The sequence below is a fragment of the Hyla sarda genome, unplaced genomic scaffold (assembly GCF_029499605.1).
Source record: "Hyla sarda isolate aHylSar1 unplaced genomic scaffold, aHylSar1.hap1 scaffold_650, whole genome shotgun sequence".
Taxonomy (NCBI): Eukaryota; Metazoa; Chordata; class Amphibia; order Anura; family Hylidae; genus Hyla; species Hyla sarda.
In genome coordinates this window covers 87,605-101,867 of record NW_026610665.1, presented here as the reverse complement: position 1 = coordinate 101,867, position 14,263 = coordinate 87,605, and the positions used below count along the sequence as shown (strand labels likewise).

Sequence of the window (14,263 nt, the reverse complement as noted above, 5' to 3'; positions counted from 1 at the left end):
TGTGACATTTCTGCGACTTTAGCTTCTAGAGCATTTTTACAACATTATACATAGGTGCTGAATACATAAAAAGCGACTGTTCAGCGACAGACAAGTCGCATCGGCTGAAAGTAGGCCAGAATGTCAGTCCATGTTGGAGCAGGTTTAGATACAGTCTAAAGTATAGATCTCAAAGTCTGTGCACAGAATTTAGCAAGGGCCTCGCACCTTCTGATGCATCAGGTAGGTGCACAATAGCATAGCCTAACCCTCTGTACTTTGGTCTATATTGATGCGGGACATAGACAGCCAGCTGATGACCAATCCATTAGTGCAATGGATGGCTGGAAGCATTTGTCTTTGCCTTTGCAATACCACAGAAGCAATGCATGGTCAATGTACAGCAATGACACACCTGTGTGAACAGCCAGGAGACCCCCCCCCCCCCCATGTTATGTTACATAGTTACATAGTTAGTACGGTCGAAAAAAGACATATGTCCATCAAGTTCAACCAGGGAATTAAGGGGTAGGGGTGTGGCGCGATATTGGGGAAGGGATGAGATTTTATATTTCTTCATAAGCATTAATCTTATTTTGTCAATTAGGAACATTCAGCACCCACCCGCTATCAAGGCAGCTGCCTATCATGTCATGCCCTACCTGCACAGGTGTGCTGGCTACTCAAATGATCCAATTAAGGAGGCCATTTAGTCAGCAGCAGCAGAAGTCCTGTGCCTGGACGCTCCAACAGCGGCCAGACACAAGCAGAAGCAGAAGCAGCAGAAGCAGCAGCAGCACCACCTTTTGTTTTTTGGCTGCAGCAGCAGCAAGGCCCACAGGGCTGGCTAGCTGGCTAGCCAGCAAGCAGGTAGCAATGAAAGTAGGAATCTTTCTTTTTAACCCTGTAAGGGGGTGGTGCACTGTACCCGAAGATACTGCCATATCGGGTCAATGCATAGGGCGACGGAAGCAAGCTTCGAAATCGGCCCCCGTTCTCAAAAATCCATTTAATATATGGTCCCCAGATAGGGGACGTATCAGATATTAAACTGATAAGAACAGATACTACACTTGATCTTAGCCAAAAGGCCGAGAAGCGATAACCGTGAAAGGGGCGGGCCCAACAAGGTGCCCTTCATGGGCACTATCACTGCTTGCTGTCAGGGAGGCTGCCAGACAATTTTCCATGCACACTCTGGGCTGGGGGGCAGTCAACCACCAGTACACACAGCAGAACCTAAACCCATACCATTATTGCTAAGCAGCAAGACAGGGGCCCATTGCACTCCCACGGGGCCTTTTTAAATGCAATCCATAACCCGGATTTGCCAGGAACCCTTCTTACTCCTCCTACTTGCATGTGACACTGGGCTTAGGATCTGCATAGGAAACACACACACAAGCACACACCTACCTTTGTTGCCTGCAGATGCCTCCTTGGCTGTCCCCAAACGGTATCAAACCAACACCCACGGGAAGCTGTAAGCATAGAGGACATGCCTGCACCCCATTGGACTTACCTGTGTGGGTTAAACCCGGGTTATTTGACAACCTATGGCGGTGATGGTTCTGCTCAGGCAGAGCAGTGCTGATGCTCCTCATAAAGCTGTCGCTGCTGTGAAGGTTCTAGGTGACATCACAAATCCCTATGGTTACATACACAACAAAGCTGGGTTGTTGTTGTTTACACTCTGCAAGGCCTGTGGAAGTGAGTGACATCATAGCACTGTAGTTCTGAGGGTTCTAGATGGATGCAACAATCTCCTGTTGCTTCTATGAAGGCCATAATAGACGACATCACCAAACAGCTCCATAGTCACATACACAGCAAAGGAGAGATGTTGTTTACACCTAGTGATGTCAGTGGTATTGAGTGACATCACAGCACAGTGCTAAGGCTCCTGGGCCTGGACACAGCAGCGGCTGCAATATCTCAACGGAGAATACGTTTATATATATGTGTGTGTGTGCGCGTATATATATATATATATATATATATATATATATCTCCGCCGAAATCACTTTTAAACCCATTTCCACCTTTTTTTCCCTTCTCTTCCTCTTACTTTTTTTTCACGTTTTTTTACGTTTTTCTCCTTTTCGCCTCTTTTCTGGGCGTATTATTCTTCTTTTTCTTCTTTTTTTTCGTCTAATGCATACCCCATCAGTGCAGCAATGCTTATTCAATACCGCCAGCAGATGGAGACACTGGGGGATAATTTTCTAAGGATTTATACTGATTTTTCCTGTCTGAATTTGTCGCACAGAAAGTTGCAGGCCAAATATGTGTGACATTTCTGCGACTTTAGCTTCTAGAGCATTTTTACAACATTATACATAGGTGCTGAATACATAAAAAGCGACTGTTCAGCGACAGACAAGTCGCATCGGCTGAAAGTAGGCCAGAATGTCAGTCCATGTTGGAGCAGGTTTAGATACAGTCTAAAGTATAGATCTCAAAGTCTGTGCACAGAATTTAGCAAGGGCCTCGCACCTTCTGATGCATCAGGTAGGTGCACAATAGCATAGCCTAACCCTCTGTACTTTGGTCTATATTGATGCGGGACATAGACAGCCAGCTGATGACCAATCCATTAGTGCAATGGATGGCTGGAAGCATTTGTCTTTGCCTTTGCAATACCACAGAAGCAATGCATGGTCAATGTACAGCAATGACACACCTGTGTGAACAGCCAGGAGACCCCCCCCCCCATGTTATGTTACATAGTTACATAGTTAGTACGGTCGAAAAAAGACATATGTCCATCAAGTTCAACCAGGGAATTAAGGGGTAGGGGTGTGGCGCGATATTGGGGAAGGGATGAGATTTTATATTTCTTCATAAGCATTAATCTTATTTTGTCAATTAGGAACATTCAGCACCCACCCGCTATCAAGGCAGCTGCCTATCATGTCATGCCCTACCTGCACAGGTGTGCTGGCTACTCAAATGATCCAATTAAGGAGGCCATTTAGTCAGCAGCAGCAGAAGTCCTGTGCCTGGACGCTCCAACAGCGGCCAGACACAAGCAGAAGCAGAAGCAGCAGAAGCAGCAGCAGCACCACCTTTTGTTTTTTGGCTGCAGCAGCAGCAAGGCCCACAGGGCTGGCTAGCTGGCTAGCCAGCAAGCAGGTAGCAATGAAAGTAGGAATCTTTCTTTTTAACCCTGTAAGGGGGTGGTGCACTGTACCCGAAGATACTGCCATATCGGGTCAATGCATAGGGCGACGGAAGCAAGCTTCGAAATCGGCCCCCGTTCTCAAAAATCCATTTAATATATGGTCCCCAGATAGGGGACGTATCAGATATTAAACTGATAAGAACAGATACTACACTTGATCTTAGCCAAAAGGCCGAGAAGCGATAACCGTGAAAGGGGCGGGCCCAACAAGGTGCCCTTCATGGGCACTATCACTGCTTGCTGTCAGGGAGGCTGCCAGACAATTTTCCATGCACACTCTGGGCTGGGGGGCAGTCAACCACCAGTACACACAGCAGAACCTAAACCCATACCATTATTGCTAAGCAGCAAGACAGGGGCCCATTGCACTCCCACGGGGCCTTTTTAAATGCAATCCATAACCCGGATTTGCCAGGAACCCTTCTTACTCCTCCTACTTGCATGTGACACTGGGCTTAGGATCTGCATAGGAAACACACACACAAGCACACACCTACCTTTGTTGCCTGCAGATGCCTCCTTGGCTGTCCCCAAACGGTATCAAACCAACACCCACGGGAAGCTGTAAGCATAGAGGACATGCCTGCACCCCATTGGACTTACCTGTGTGGGTTAAACCCGGGTTATTTGACAACCTATGGCGGTGATGGTTCTGCTCAGGCAGAGCAGTGCTGATGCTCCTCATAAAGCTGTCGCTGCTGTGAAGGTTCTAGGTGACATCACAAATCCCTATGGTTACATACACAACAAAGCTGGGTTGTTGTTGTTTACACTCTGCAAGGCCTGTGGAAGTGAGTGACATCATAGCACTGTAGTTCTGAGGGTTCTAGATGGATGCAACAATCTCCTGTTGCTTCTATGAAGGCCATAATAGACGACATCACCAAACAGCTCCATAGTCACATACACAGCAAAGGAGAGATGTTGTTTACACCTATTGATGTCAGTGGTATTGAGTGACATCACAGCACAGTGCTAAGGCTCCTGGGCCTGGACACAGCAGCGGCTGCAATATCTCAACGGAGAATACGTTTATATATATGTGTGTGTGTGCGCGCATATATATATATATATATATGTATATATATATATATATATATATATATATATATATATATATATATATTCTCCGCCAAAATCACTTTTAAACCCATTTCCACCTTTTTTTCCCTTCTCTTCCTCTTATTTTTTTTCACGTTTTTTTACGTTTTTCTCCTTTTCGCCTCTTTTCTGGGCGTATTATTCTTCTTTTTCTTCTTTTTTTTCGTCTAATGCATACCCCATCAGTGCAGCAATGCTTATTCAATACCGCCAGCAGATGGAGACACTGGGGGATAATTTTCTAAGGATTTATACTGATTTTTCCTGTCTGAATTTGTCGCACAGAAAGTTGCAGGCCAAATATGTGTGACATTTCTGCGACTTTAGCTTCTAGAGCATTTTTACAACATTATACATAGGTGCTGAATACATAAAAAGCGACTGTTCAGCGACAGACAAGTCGCATCGGCTGAAAGTAGGCCAGAATGTCAGTCCATGTTGGAGCAGGTTTAGATACAGTCTAAAGTATAGATCTCAAAGTCTGTGCACAGAATTTAGCAAGGGCCTCGCACCTTCTGATGCATCAGGTAGGTGCACAATAGCATAGCCTAACCCTCTGTACTTTGGTCTACATTGATGCGGGACATAGACAGCCAGCGATGACCAATCCATTAGTGCAATGGATGGCTGGAAGCATTTGTCTTTGCCTTTGCAATACCACAGAAGCAATGCATGGTCAATGTACAGCAATGACACACCTGTGTGAACAGCCAGGAGACCCCCCCCCCCCCCCCCCATGTTATGTTACATAGTTACATAGTTAGTACGGTCGAAAAAAGACATATGTCCATCAAGTTCAACCAGGGAATTAAGGGGTAGGGGTGTGGCGCGATATTGGGGAAGGGATGAGATTTTATATTTCTTCATAAGCATTAATCTTATTTTGTCAATTAGGAACATTCAGCACCCACCCGCTATCAAGGCAGCTGCCTATCATGTCATGCCCTACCTGCACAGGTGTGCTGGCTACTCAAATGATCCAATTAAGGAGGCCATTTAGTCAGCAGCAGCAGAAGTCCTGTGCCTGGACGCTCCAACAGCGGCCAGACACAAGCAGAAGCAGAAGCAGCAGAAGCAGCAGCAGCACCACCTTTTGTTTTTTGGCTGCAGCAGCAGCAAGGCCCACAGGGCTGGCTAGCTGGCTAGCCAGCAAGCAGGTAGCAATGAAAGTAGGAATCTTTCTTTTTAACCCTGTAAGGGGGTGGTGCACTGTACCCGAAGATACTGCCATATCGGGTCAATGCATAGGGCGACGGAAGCAAGCTTCGAAATCGGCCCCCGTTCTCAAAAATCCATTTAATATATGGTCCCCAGATAGGGGACGTATCAGATATTAAACTGATAAGAACAGATTTTTTTTTAACTTGACTACCCTTACGGGGGCAACTTTATTAAAAATTAAATAATGTTAACAAAGTTGTGCAAATATGTCAATAAATACAGTTACATATAAACAACATATTTACAACATATTAAAACATAAAATGGGCACTTGGTGGCTTTACAAGATAGAATTCCATTCTTTTAAAAACCATTTTCTAGATAAAAGCGGAAATCTCTTCTTGTCTAAAAGATAGTACTGGTACATTTCATAAAAACAGATAGATAAAATGTCCTTCACAGATAAAACCTCATGCTTGAACAATAAAATATTCCTGGCCTTCCACAGAGCTGCCTTCACACAGTTTATGATCTTCCATGCAATAGTCTCTTGAGTCCGTGTTGGGCATTCCAGGCAACCATAAAAAACCACTGCAATATTTAAGTCTTTTAGTCCAGTTATCCTTTTTACCAGAGGGAGTATCTTTGTCCATATTTTCTGCGAGTAAAAACAAGTCCATATTAGATGGTGCACGGTCTCCTCTTGTCGGCATCCCTCCCTCGGGCAGGTTGCAGAGTTGGATAATCCTCTTCGGTGCTGGAATGCCCGGCATGGAAGACACTCGTGTGCGCAGCTCCAGGCCAGGTCCTTCTGTGAATTAAAAAGATAATTAATACTCAACATCTTCCAAATCTGTATACACTTCTGTTCGTTAAAATTTTTGATGGGAGTCACGGTACTGGTTTCTTTTATTTCCTTTAGTAGTTTTTTGCTATTGCACAGATCCTGAACACTTTTACCTTTAAAATTATATAAGTTTAAAATTTTTCCTAAAATCATGTATTGAGGGGGTAAATTCAAAGAATAAGGGCAACTTAAAACTGTAGAAAACCAGCCGTTCCTCCGCATAAAATAACCAGTATTAAAACGAACAAAATAAGACCAGTAGCTATCTTTAAAAACAGTAGTAAAACACATGCTAAAAAACTTTATTAAAAGGAAAGCTTTAAAATCTGGAAAATCCTTACCGCCCCTGGAGTTCGGTTTTATCACAATTTGTCTCTTTAATTTTTCGCTCTTAGAACTCCAAAAGAAAGTAAAACAAGCTTTTGTTATTTTCTTTAGAACCATTTCGGGGGGTGGGAAAACCAGACTTAAATACAATAAAATAGGTAAAAGCACCATTTTTGTAATTAAAACCTTCCCTTCCATTGTAAGTTCTCGCATGTTCCACATACATATTTTCTTATTTATTTTTTGAGCCACCAAGTCCCAGCTATTAAAACCATTATTAGACTCGTCAAAGGAGACACCTAAAATCTGCACCGACTCAGACACAGGGACGGGCACATCATACAAAGGCATTCCGCCTATGTTTAAAATGTTACTTTTGTTAAAATTGACTTTAAAACCGGAGGCACAATTAAAATATTGAATCTGTTTTAGCGTCTTCTGAAGCGATGGGGTGTCCCTGCAAAACACCGCAACATCGTCCATGTACCCCACTACCTTCGCCTCTAGTCCCCCTCCTCCTGGCAGGGGGACTCCATGGATCTGCTTATCCTTTCGTATTGTACATAAAAGAGGCTCTATTGCGCAAATGAAGAGTAGTGGGGACAAGGGACACCCCTGCTTCACTCCGGAATTTAAAATCACGCCCTGTGTCTTAAAACCATTTACTAAAATTTTACTAGTACAGTTATCATAAAAAGCTCTAAGAGACAATAAAAAGCCATCAGGTATACCCATTTTCTCTAAAACCTTAAAAAGATAAAAATGTGACACCCTGTCGAAAGCTTTTTCAAAATCTATGGATAAAACCGCCAGCTTTCCTTTTCTTAATTTGGTGTCGCTAATTACATCCTTTAAAAGGTTTAGGTTCTCCCATAAACTCCTCCCAGGCACCCCACAGACTTGGTTTGTATGAATTATTTTATGGATTACGTTCTTTAAGCGGTTAGCACACAGTTTCGCCATTATTTTATAGTCGCAGTTCAGAAGGGTGATTGGTCTCCAGTTTTTGAGTTCCGACCGGTCTCCCTTTTTGAATAGCAGGGAGACATCACCCTTCTTCCATGAGCCTGGGAGGATTTTAGACTTAAAGACTTCCGTAAAAAGGGAGAACAAATCTTCTTTTAAAATACCATAAAAAGTAACATAAAATTCAATGGGTATACCATCCGGCCCAGGCACTTTACCTGTTTTAAAACTCTTGACGGTCTCTAAAATCTCCTGCTCTGAAATATTCTGCAATAAAAAAGACTGTGAGACAGGATCTAAAAAATTGGTGATCTCCTTTAACGAGTCATTCATAAAACATTCATCAATGTGTTTTACATTAAAAAGATCCACATAAAACTCTTGCACCTTTTTTAAAATACCCTGTACATCATTCACTCCTTCAATGTTTTCTATTAACCTTCTATTTTCATGTATTTTCTTAAAAAAATACCTGGAGCAGGTCTCGTTTTCCTCAAGATGCTGTATTCGAGACCTAAAGATAATTTCTTTTCCTTTCTGCTCCAGGCACTTAGTTATTTCTTTTTTAAGATCATGTACCTCCTTCTCCACCTCCATCCCATGTGCTCTGAATTTGTACAGGGTTTGCAGACGAGTATTTAGGATATTATAAAATTCACGTTTTTCTTTAGCTTTCCTAACCCCAACACGGATAAAAAATTCTTTTATTTTTAGTTTCATTTTTTCCCACCAGATACTGGTGGGAGTGTTGGGGTCTTTTACTCGTCTGCATTCCTTGTAAAAGGTGATAAAATCTGATAAAACCTGCGGATCTTCTAAAAGGGACACGTTTAACTTCCAGGCATTCCTACCAGTTCTCCTTTTAAAATCACTTTTAACTTTAAAATACAATAATTTATGGTCAGAAAAAACATTGGTAAAAAGATCACAGTTAAAAGGCAGTACTTGATAAGAACAAAAAATAAAATCTATCCTGGAGCTACAGCTTGCATTGCTCCAGGTAACACCGTCTTCCTCTGGTACGTTAAAATTACATTTTTTAAAAACATCAGTGAGATTAAAATCTAAAATCAAGTTTTTTAACATAAAAGACGTCTTATCATAGTTCCTACTCACTGCGTTCGAAAAACGGCGTTCTCCCCTTAAAATACAATTAAAATCACCTGATAAAACAAGAGGACTAGAATTGTTAATAAAAAGGGGTAAAATCTCCAACATTTTTATTCTTTCATTCTTATCAGGAGAACCATAAAAATTTTAAAACTGCCATTTAATACCATTAATAAAAGCGCTGACCAATAAAATTCTGCCTGGTAAAATTTCGTTAAAACTCTCAATTAAAACGTTCCCTTTAAAAAGTATGGCGACCCCTGCTGATCTGGACTCATTTGATCCAGACCAGACTGATGGACCGTGCACCCAATCATCTTCATATTCTTTATAATTTAATCTGTGCGGGATGCCACATTCCTGCAGGAAAAGGACGGAAGCAGCAAAAACCGACAAGTAATTAAATAGGGCAACCCTTCTTACTCTGGCGCTCACACTTCTCACGTTCAAGGACAGACCGGACAACTCAGCCATGGGAATGTACAAGAAAACGTCTTACACCTCTGATTCCCCCTCCGAAGCCTCATACCCCCCAAAATCTGACTCAACTGTACGCATAGAGGAAGCAGGAGAGGAGGCACCATCACTCAGCCAACCCCCCTCCTCCATCATGATTGAGGCATAGTTGTTCTCGGGCATCCTGGCAATCAGGGCTCCAGACTCATTGGGTTCTTCCACCTCTTGCCCCTCCATAGGGGTCGGGTGTTCACTTAGTTCCGTCTCTGGTACCTCAGAGACGGTCACCCCTGAAACCTCCTCCTGGCAGGGAGGAGGGGGGGGTATCCCCTATGGGGACCTGTGGAGGAACGTCACTTGGGTTCCCTGCATCCGCAGGTACTTCCATCGGCTCCCCCTGGACCGCCTCCGAATAGAGTCTTCTGGAGCCCCTCCGCCTTTTAACCTTCACCTCTCCACCCGGATCATCGCTCTCAGGGGGACCCTGAGCCAGAGGTTGCTGAGGAGCGGATTCGGCCGCCGTCCGCTCCTCTCTTAACCCAGCATGCTCCTGGGGGCCAGTTTTTTCACCACTTGCACGTTTTTTGGCCATCCTCTGCTCTTTAGGGTCCCCTCCTTTTGCCTGAGGGGGGTCTTTCTCCTTCTCCATCTCACCGCTTACCTCTTGTGGGGGGGTAATCACTGGCTCTGCTTGCCTCGGCTGGTGTCCCGGTTGCTGTCCTTGCTGCCTCCAGGGTTGCCACTGCTGCTCCGTCCTATGTCTGTGGGGACAAGAGGAGAAAAGGTGACCGAATTGTTGACAGAAATTGCACCTCCCTCCTCTTGTGCATTTCTCTGTCTCGTGCTGTGTGCTACCACATTTTTTGCATGTACTTTCACAGTTTTCTTTTGTGTGTCCATATCTGTGACACTTCCTGCAGTAGCTTGGCATCCCCGCATAAAAGAGGTCGCCACACATATTATTTATTTTAAAACGAGCTGGTGGTAGTTGTATTCCCCCTGGCAATCTGTCATCTTTTTTGCATGTAACCTGAAATCTCCACTTAGATGTCCAGATGCCACAGCTGTTCATGATTTTTCCTCTGCACTCAACCTTACTAAAATAGACTTGTAAAAACAACTCAACATCGTGTAGGTTGGCGAAAGGGGAATACATCTTTACTACCACCAGCTTAATATCGTCTAGAACAAGCTCAATAATCCGGACACCCTGAAGCTTTTTGTCTTTACTCGCAGCAGCTCTGGTAACAAAATCTCTGTGGATGCCATTTTGTGTGAACGTCACATCAAAAATTTTACGCTTCGGGTAGTCCTGGATTGCCAATATCTCGCCCTTCTGTATTCCGAAAACTCCTCCGAGCACGTCCTCTACTACGAATTTCAAATCGTCCGCCCTTTTGGTATCATCCGTGAGAATGACTCTCACGGTGTTTTTGATCCTTGCGTATGCCGGCACAGAACCTGGATCCGGATCATCATCCATGGTTCTAACCTCTCTCCACCCGAAGGTCTTGAGAGGCGATCGCTACTCGTTACCCTGGGACTAGGCCCTCTCCCCAATAGCAACAAGTGGGTGAAGCCCAGGCAATAAACCTGGGCGATCCCACAAGGCCGAGGAGAGGGGTACCCGAGTACCTTCTGACCAGATCTCCTGTATTACTACACTTGATCTTAGCCAAAAGGCCGAGAAGCGATAACCGTGAAAGGGGCGGGCCCAACAAGGTGCCCTTCATGGGCACTATCACTGCTTGCTGTCAGGGAGGCTGCCAGACAATTTTCCATGCACACTCTGGGCTGGGGGGCAGTCAACCACCAGTACACACAGCAGAACCTAAACCCATACCATTATTGCTAAGCAGCAAGACAGGGGCCCATTGCACTCCCACGGGGCCTTTTTAAATGCAATCCATAACCCGGATTTGCCAGGAACCCTTCTTACTCCTCCTACTTGCATGTGACACTGGGCTTAGGATCTGCATAGGAAACACACACACAAGCACACACCTACCTTTGTTGCCTGCAGATGCCTCCTTGGCTGTCCCCAAACGGTATCAAACCAACACCCACGGGAAGCTGTAAGCATAGAGGACATGCCTGCACCCCATTGGACTTACCTGTGTGGGTTAAACCCGGGTTATTTGACAACCTATGGCGGTGATGGTTCTGCTCAGGCAGAGCAGTGCTGATGCTCCTCATAAAGCTGTCGCTGCTGTGAAGGTTCTAGGTGACATCACAAATCCCTATGGTTACATACACAACAAAGCTGGGTTGTTGTTGTTTACACTCTGCAAGGCCTGTGGAAGTGAGTGACATCATAGCACTGTAGTTCTGAGGGTTCTAGATGGATGCAACAATCTCCTGTTGCTTCTATGAAGGCCATAATAGACGACATCACCAAACAGCTCCATAGTCACATACACAGCAAAGGAGAGATGTTGTTTACACCTAGTGATGTCAGTGACATCACAGCACAGTGCTAAGGCTCCTGGGCCTGGACACAGCAGCGGCTGCAATATCTCAACGGAGAATACGTTTATATATATGTGTGTGTGTGCGCGTATATATATATATATATATATATATATATATATATATATATATATATTTCTCCGCCGAAATCACTTTTAAACCCATTTCCACCTTTTTTTCCCTTCTCTTCCTCTTACTTTTTTTTCACGTTTTTTTACGTTTTTCTCCTTTTCGCCTCTTTTCTGGGCGTATTATTCTTCTTTTTCTTCTTTTTTTTCGTCTAATGCATACCCCATCAGTGCAGCAATGCTTATTCAATACCGCCAGCAGATGGAGACACTGGGGGATAATTTTCTAAGGATTTATACTGATTTTTCCTGTCTGAATTTGTCGCACAGAAAGTTGCAGGCCAAATATGTGTGACATTTCTGCGACTTTAGCTTCTAGAGCATTTTTACAACATTATACATAGGTGCTGAATACATAAAAAGCGACTGTTCAGCGACAGACAAGTCGCATCGGCTGAAAGTAGGCCAGAATGTCAGTCCATGTTGGAGCAGGTTTAGATACAGTCTAAAGTATAGATCTCAAAGTCTGTGCACAGAATTTAGCAAGGGCCTCGCACCTTCTGATGCATCAGGTAGGTGCACAATAGCATAGCCTAACCCTCTGTACTTTGGTCTATATTGATGCGGGACATAGACAGCCAGCTGATGACCAATCCATTAGTGCAATGGATGGCTGGAAGCATTTGTCTTTGCCTTTGCAATACCACAGAAGCAATGCATGGTCAATGTACAGCAATGACACACCTGTGTGAACAGCCAGGAGACCCCCCCCCCCCCATGTTATGTTACATAGTTACATAGTTAGTACGGTCGAAAAAAGACATATGTCCATCAAGTTCAACCAGGGAATTAAGGGGTAGGGGTGTGGCGCGATATTGGGGAAGGGATGAGATTTTATATTTCTTCATAAGCATTAATCTTATTTTGTCAATTAGGAACATTCAGCACCCACCCGCTATCAAGGCAGCTGCCTATCATGTCATGCCCTACCTGCACAGGTGTGCTGGCTACTCAAATGATCCAATTAAGGAGGCCATTTAGTCAGCAGCAGCAGAAGTCCTGTGCTTGGACGCTCCAACAGCGGCCAGACACAAGCAGAAGCAGAAGCAGCAGAAGCAGCAGCAGCACCACCTTTTGTTTTTTGGCTGCAGCAGCAGCAAGGCCCACAGGGCTGGCTAGCTGGCTAGCCAGCAAGCAGGTAGCAATGAAAGTAGGAATCTTTCTTTTTAACCCTGTAAGGGGGTGGTGCACTGTACCCGAAGATACTTCCATATCAGGTCAATGCATAGGGCGACGGAAGCAAGCTTCGAAATCGGCCCCCGTTCTCAAAAATCCATTTAATATATGGTCCCCAGATAGGGGACGTATCAGATATTAAACTGATAAGAACAGATACTACACTTGATCTTAGCCAAAAGGCCGAGAAGCGATAACCGTGAAAGGGGCGGGCCCAACAAGGTGCCCTTCATGGGCACTATCACTGCTTGCTGTCAGGGAGGCTGCCAGACAATTTTCCATGCACACTCTGGGCTGGGGGGCAGTCAACCACCAGTACACACAGCAGAACCTAAACCCATACCATTATTGCTAAGCAGCAAGACAGGGGCCCATTGCACTCCCACGGGGCCTTTTTAAATGCAATCCATAACCCGGATTTGCCAGGAACCCTTCTTACTCCTCCTACTTGCATGTGACACTGGGCTTAGGATCTGCATAGGAAACACACACACAAGCACACACCTACCTTTGTTGCCTGCAGATGCCTCCTTGGCTGTCCCCAAACGGTATCAAACCAACACCCACGGGAAGCTGTAAGCATAGAGGACATGCCTGCACCCCATTGGACTTACCTGTGTGGGTTAAACCCGGGTTATTTGACAACCTATGGCGGTGATGGTTCTGCTCAGGCAGAGCAGTGCTGATGCTCCTCATAAAGCTGTCGCTGCTGTGAAGGTTCTAGGTGACATCACAAATCCCTATGGTTACATACACAACAAAGCTGGGTTGTTGTTGTTTACACTCTGCAAGGCCTGTGGAAGTGAGTGACATCATAGCACTGTAGTTCTGAGGGTTCTAGATGGATGCAACAATCTCCTGTTGCTTCTATGAAGGCCATAATAGACGACATCACCAAACAGCTCCATAGTCACATACACAGCAAAGGAGAGATGTTGTTTACACCTAGTGATGTCAGTGGTATTGAGTGACATCACAGCACAGTGCTAAGGCTCCTGGGCCTGGACACAGCAGCGGCTGCAATATCTCAACGGAGAATACGTTTATATATATGTGTGTGTGTGCGCGTATATATATATATATATATATATATATATATATATATATATATATTTCTCCGCCGAAATCACTTTTAAACCCATTTCCACCTTTTTTTCCCTTCTCTTCCTCTTACTTTTTTTTCACGTTTTTTTACGTTTTTCTCCTTTTCGCCTCTTTTCTGGGCGTATTATTCTTCTTTTTCTTCTTTTTTTTCGTCTAATGCATACCCCATCAGTGCAGCAATGCTTATTCAATACCGCCAGCAGATGGAGACACTGGGGGATAATTTTCTAAGGATTTATACTGATTTTTCCTGTC

The 14,263-nt window shown here is 44.4% G+C and overlaps 4 non-coding genes and 1 pseudogene across 4 annotated transcripts; all 5 read right to left on the bottom strand.

Moving 5' to 3' along the window:
* Window positions 1–891: 891 nt before the first annotated feature.
* On the bottom strand, window positions 892–1,082 carry LOC130342457 (U2 spliceosomal RNA). Its single transcript, XR_008882098.1, has one exon. It is a non-coding gene; the product is annotated as a U2 spliceosomal RNA (small nuclear RNA).
* A 2,074-nt stretch (window positions 1,083–3,156) lies between these two features.
* LOC130342456 (U2 spliceosomal RNA) lies at window positions 3,157–3,347 on the bottom strand. Its single transcript, XR_008882097.1, has one exon. It is a non-coding gene; the product is annotated as a U2 spliceosomal RNA (small nuclear RNA).
* A 2,116-nt stretch (window positions 3,348–5,463) lies between these two features.
* On the bottom strand, window positions 5,464–5,654 carry LOC130342416 (U2 spliceosomal RNA). Its single transcript, XR_008882066.1, has one exon. It is a non-coding gene; the product is annotated as a U2 spliceosomal RNA (small nuclear RNA).
* Window positions 5,655–10,693: 5,039 nt separating this feature from the next.
* On the bottom strand, window positions 10,694–10,826 carry LOC130342438 (U2 spliceosomal RNA; annotated as a pseudogene).
* A 2,082-nt stretch (window positions 10,827–12,908) lies between these two features.
* On the bottom strand, window positions 12,909–13,099 carry LOC130342409 (U2 spliceosomal RNA). Its single transcript, XR_008882061.1, has one exon. It is a non-coding gene; the product is annotated as a U2 spliceosomal RNA (small nuclear RNA).
* Between the last annotated feature and the right edge of the window lie 1,164 nt (window positions 13,100–14,263).